Source organism: Sinocyclocheilus grahami, unplaced genomic scaffold (genome assembly GCF_001515645.1).
Source record: "Sinocyclocheilus grahami isolate Dianchi unplaced genomic scaffold, SAMN03320097.WGS_v1.1 scaffold4195.1, whole genome shotgun sequence".
Lineage (NCBI taxonomy): Eukaryota > Metazoa > Chordata > Actinopteri > Cypriniformes > Cyprinidae > Sinocyclocheilus > Sinocyclocheilus grahami.
The window spans coordinates 4136-10066 of NW_015509178.1; the positions used below are offsets into that span (position 1 = coordinate 4136).

The 5931-nt window shown below is 36.4% G+C and overlaps 1 long non-coding RNA gene across 1 annotated transcript in view; it reads left to right on the forward strand.

The window, feature by feature from the left end:
• Positions 1–585: 585 nt before the first annotated feature.
• LOC107576706 (uncharacterized) overlaps positions 586–5931 on the forward strand; it is a 5842-nt gene continuing 496 nt past the window's right edge. Inside the window, exons 1-3 of the long non-coding RNA XR_001608101.1 lie at positions 586–949; positions 1905–2032; positions 2121–2702. This is a non-coding gene — a long non-coding RNA (uncharacterized lncRNA). The remainder of the gene's footprint in view (positions 950–1904; positions 2033–2120; positions 2703–5931) is intronic.

Sequence of the window (5931 nt, forward strand, 5' to 3'; positions counted from 1 at the left end):
GTTAAATACTGATATTCTTTCAAAATGTCAAAGGTGCAAAACATCTGAAGGCAATTTACTTCATATGCTTTGGAATTTTCCTGTATTGAATGATTTTTGAAAATATATCATTGATATATCTTCAAAGGTTATAGGAATCCCAATCTGTTATGATCCTAGAATTTGGATATTAGGGGATTCTGAATTATTAGATTTGTCTCATCATAAAAAGTACTTCACACTTTTAGCTGGTACGGCTGGGAAAAGTGAACTGGAAGTCGACTCATTCTCCGTCTTGAAAGCATTGGATCAACGAGCTCATTTCATACTGCACCCCTGAGAAAATCCTCTAGGAATTAGGAATCAGGAGGGTTAGGAAATCACCAAAACCATTCAAAAAAATTTGGGGCTCATTTCTGGAGTATTTACCTTCTCTTACTGCAAATTAGTTGCAAGGAAATAAAATATTTTTTAGATTTTATATTAATAATTATTGTAGCTAAATAGATGATTCCTGAGGTGCATGTTTTTTCTCCTTTTTCTTTATTTCCTTATCTCTTTATCTATATAATTTTGCTTTTGTAAAAGAAAACTAATGCTTGTAATGTTGTGTATGCAATATATGTTTTGTTTCACATATTATATCTGAAAATAAAACTATTAAAAAAATACATATTTTTAGCCAAGTATTCACATAACACATCTCATAACCTTGCACTACAGTTTTATGTGATGAAATAAGTCGTCTTTTGTCTGAAATAATATGAACAGCAGCTATGCTAATCTTTCTCCTTTTGTTTTCCTGTTTCTATCTCGGGATGCCCATCTCAAGGTTACTAGAGGTTACGCCAGTTCCAGCCGCACTTGTGAAGACTTCAGAAGATGCCAACACTCAAGAAGACTTCAGAGGACGGCAACTGTACATGAACATACAACACTGACAAATATTATCCTTATATTGCCTTTATGTGTAAGTTTGACAATTTTCAACCCACTTTGTATTATTTCAACGTCTCTAATATCAGTAAATAATCAATATTTACTCTTTCTCTGAGTTGTGTGTATCTATATATCATTACAGATATCTTTTATTTGTAAGCAACACTCCGCAGGATGACGCAAAATGAAATGACAAGTTTTTACAAAATGACAAAAACACTTTTTGCATCATCAAAATGACGAAATGCTGTGTTTTGCATCATGCAGCAGTTTTGCTGACAGATAAACCGGATCTGATCATCTGATAATCCGACATGTATTATTTGAGTTATGTTCCCAACACTCCATTAATATCTCTCCTCAGAAGACTCTGCTACAGGTTATTTTTGGCTGTTTTTTTTTTTTTTTGTCGCTGAGTGTTTGAATAAAGATCTGGCTGGACGCTACGCGGATTTTCATTCGCCTGCGATTTTACATTTATTTTTTTATACTTCTATTTTTCGTTTAACTTTCTTTATTGTAGCTACATTATATTTGCACAAACAGGGGCGTAGCACCAAATCACGGGCAGATTATGCTTACTTGTTAAAATTGGAATAAATATAACTTCTAAACACGTTGTCTCTGTAATGAGCCTAATGAGGGAAATTTAAAATCTATTCATAAATGTGAATAATGAAGTCTGACACAAGAAAACGTTATTGCTGGTGCTCTTTATTTTGTAAAGTTTTATGATCATTGTCAGTTTCTGTAGCCTACACGAAAAACTGTAAAATGTTAATTATCTAATTACTTTTCTGTAATTTGTAGTTAGTAGAAAACCAAGATTCATATGGACGTGTTAGGCTATGGTGTTGTTGATAGGTACTTACCTGAGTGTTAGCTATTTTGTATTATTGATGTTTCATCCATGTCACATTGTGAGAAATAACATTCGAGCACTTGTAGGTTTTTATATCCTGACTCAAATAATGTGTTTCTATCAGCAAACCCTGAGAATAAAGAGAGATGATCTGCTGATGATCCTGAATATCTTGTTGGATAAGTGTTGATCGTCTGAGGCTCATCAATATTAACCAGAGGTGGGAGTAAGTCACGCATGTGCAAGTCACAAGTAAGTCTCAAGTCTTAAGCAAATAGTGTTAAATCATAATGAATTCCCATTTTAATCCATTTTAATTTTAATCTGTTTTTTTGTATAGCGCATTTTCAAGAACCCAAGGATGCTTTACAAAATAATACAAGGAACTGGCAAACAAAATACACCAGACAATCAGACAAACAAGTGTTGACAACAAAGAACTACAGATAATTAACAACAAGAGGTCATGCAATCATATGATGAACATCAATTATGTCAAGAAGGTGGTCACGTGTCATACAGACAGAAATCTGGAAATTGAGAAGCAGCATTATTTTTTCCTCTTGATTTATCATAAACTTGACATAAGTTGTTTTCTCGTGATCATAGACATAACAAAATAGCTGGTAACTTCAGAAAGTAAAAATAAAATAATAACACTTGGCTTCTTCTCAGGGCTTTTCTGATTGGATAGTTAAAAACACCTATCCTGGTGTGAACACGCCCTCTAAAATTTGGCTTACCCACCGCCAATAAACGCTACAAGAAGAAGAAGAAGAAAACGCCCTCTTTTTGTTCTTGAGCTCGACGGCTGCAGTCCTGGATTCAGTGAGAGCTGAGTAACAAATCACTTTCAGGAGGAACCCTGAACAAAGAGTCATCAAAGCTTTCGGACGCAGCTGCAGCGATCTTCTGAGGAGAGGTGAGCAGTTCACGCTATTTCTCTTATTTAAACATCTGTAAAACACACTTTACACAGTATGTTTGCAGCAATACACGAGGACGTTTCTGTCTTGTTTTCATCGAGTAAGCTGTTTGTGTGTTTTCTGACTTAGACCTACTTACTGCCTGCTGCTCTAAATGTCTATGTGAAAACATGTGAAGTAAGAACTGAGCGATTTTGTGTTTTTGTATGTTTGTGTAAATGATTGTTTCGATGTTTGCAGTGATAATGTTGCTGTTAGTCTCGTGATCTGTGAGGGGAATGAATGCGAACCTATATACAGTTATTTCTCTTTTGAGATTTTTTCTTTCTATATTTCAGATCTATATTCCAGATATTCGCGTTGTTTAAGGGACTGTCTGCAAATTCCAGTGAAAAAACCACAAACAATGCCCAGTCATTCTTTCAAATGAATGATTTTACAGTGTTGTAGTAAATGCAAACTGACTTCCTGAATGTGAGCTGCAACAATTGGAAAGGTAGTGTAGTGTACTAAAGACGGGTAATTGAGGTAAATAGTTGAGAATGGCACTTTACTGAGTTCATAAGATGAGAGGTATTGGCAAAATGTCACCTGTATTAAGTCAGTCTGGACACTAGCAATGTACTACAAACATTTGAATGGAAAATTATTTTGGTGAATTATAATAAATAAGAAATCAACTCTAGTAAGTCATTTTTATTACTAGGAACCTTCTACAAGTTTGTATGTTATTAGGCTACTACTTGGGCATTTTTGACATTTAAAAGCAATTTTGAACTGTGAGACGGTCCCTTAGGCATCATGTGGCGTTATAACGAGTCAAAGGATTCTCACGTGTAAATATACAGCTATAATGCACCTTGTAGTCATGGGCTGGTATGATATTGTGACTGTATGATAACCTTAAACAAAAATATCAGTTTCATGGTGTAAGGGAAACAGGTCAATTTAGCTCAAAGGGAATCATTTATGATTTTATAGACGATTGTTTGACGAGACTAGGTGGTGTTTCTCCTCATGGTTTTGGAGTAAGCAAGAACACGCTCAAAAAGCTAAAAAAAAGCATAGTTCAAAGCTATGACTAAAAAGAGAGAAGGGATGTCAAAAAAAAGGGAAGGAAAAAGGGATGATTTGATGGTGTCCTGAGTATTTAAACTGGGCTTTTGGACCCAAATGGTGTTTTGACCAATTAGACACTGTCTTAGCTCGGGGTGTTGCTATATTTCTCCTCCCAATTCATAAATCAAATGTTATCTCATCAGTCACATGGTCCGAGTTTTCCCGCTCTTGCAGAGTATAATTTTGGACATGATTTCTATAACAAAAATATGATATATTTGACAAAGAATTGATTGGAAGAAACGTTTCAAGCAAGAAGATTCAAACACAGACATACCCAACATGAATTTAATCCTATAAACTATTCAATAGTTATTCAAAATACATACACAATAAATGATTAAAATTTGATAGTCTAATGCAGGGGTCGGCAACCCGTGGCTCCCGAGCCACATGTGGCTCTTTCATCCATCTGCGGTGGCTCCCTGTAACATGGGTGTACAATACGTCAGGGAGGTGTCCCCCCGACTTTTAATAAAACCTAAACTATTTCCCATGCACTTTTTCTCGGGCAAGTGTGTTCACGTAGAGGTTTTCAAGGGCCAATGTGAATAAATCTAGATTTAAATTAAAAGAGACAACATAGTCGCGTCGTTTTGGATACCTTATTCTTATCCAAAACGATGTGAACATCATGGAGCGCTGAACACTCTCATGCGCTGTATGTTTCATTCATACTCGAAGCCGGAGGGCGCTCTCGTACAGAAAGTCCAAACAGACATACATAAATATTATTAGGTCTATTATTATTATTATTACTACATTTGACATTTCTGTCCCCCTTACTTCTGAAATGACTGCTACTCCCCATGCCCTGTAACATAACTGAATATAACACTTTAGCTATATGCCTTGTTATCTTTATTTGGGGATCAAATATGTTGTGGCTCCACGTGAATTTTATTCAGTGGGAAAGGGGCCAAAATGGCTCTTTTGACGTTGAAGGTTGCAGACCCCTGGTCTAATGTGTGGGTTAGATACATAATATGGAGTTCTGCATAGAAATGATTCACAAGTCCTTTTAGTGTTATTTAGATGCATATTTACATGGAAAGGCAGTTTCTGTGCCATTCTTTGAACATAAGGATATGTTATGTGAAGACCAGAGGTTAAGAGGTGTCTCATAAGGAATTTCAGTCTGTTCTTTGTCGTCGAGGTGGGGAAGTCAATCCAAAGAGCTTGTGGTCATCACTGGTTTATATGTGATGGTCATGCTGTGCATCTCTGACCATTAATCTTGATTACATGCCCCAAAATGGACAATCTCCTTCCTGAGATGTTATGATCAGTGTGTTCTCTGTGTTAATTTTGAAAGCTGTTCTGTGAAAGTTGGTTGTTTAGGCTTGCTTCAGACTGGCTTGTGGCGCCAGGATCTGATTTACGAACATCCTGTGTCTTGGGCCTCTGTGGAATTCGGCTCCTCATGTTTCAACCATGTTCTTGACCAAATCTGAGATTGTCTGATTCGGTCTGATACCCTACAATGGTATCACGCTATTGCAGGTACAGCTCTAAAATGTGTAATTTTTAAACGTCTTTGTTAAAGGTGCAGTAGGAGATCTTGGAAAATGCTAACTTTAGCCTGATAGCACTGAAAGCGAACATCCCACCCTCCCAGCAATCGCCGTCCAAAGGCACGCCCCCTGAACACATATATACGCTCACAGACCAGAATACCAGAGACAACATTACTACAATACATCATGTGTCATTCACCAGTGAGAAAACTTTATAGCACAGTTAGTAAAAGTACTACAATACCAGGAAGGAAGATCAGGTTGTTGATGTTTGTCTGCCATTCTCGTTCTGTCTGCACAGTGTACATGAATGCGCTGATGACGTATCCTGTCTGCATGAACAGGGTGTGCAAATACATGTGTTGACAGGCAGGTAGAAAAGCCAATCAAAATGCTTGGACTAAAAGTTTTGATTAGATGATCATTTCTTGGTCCTACGCCTTCCACAGAATATATAAATATACATTCAGACCACTTAAATTAATGATTGCTGTCAGGATGTGAAGAGACTTTCAACCTGCATAACAAAAAATGTTTCTGAAGACAATCACCTATTGCACCTTTAAAAAAAATATATATATATAAATAT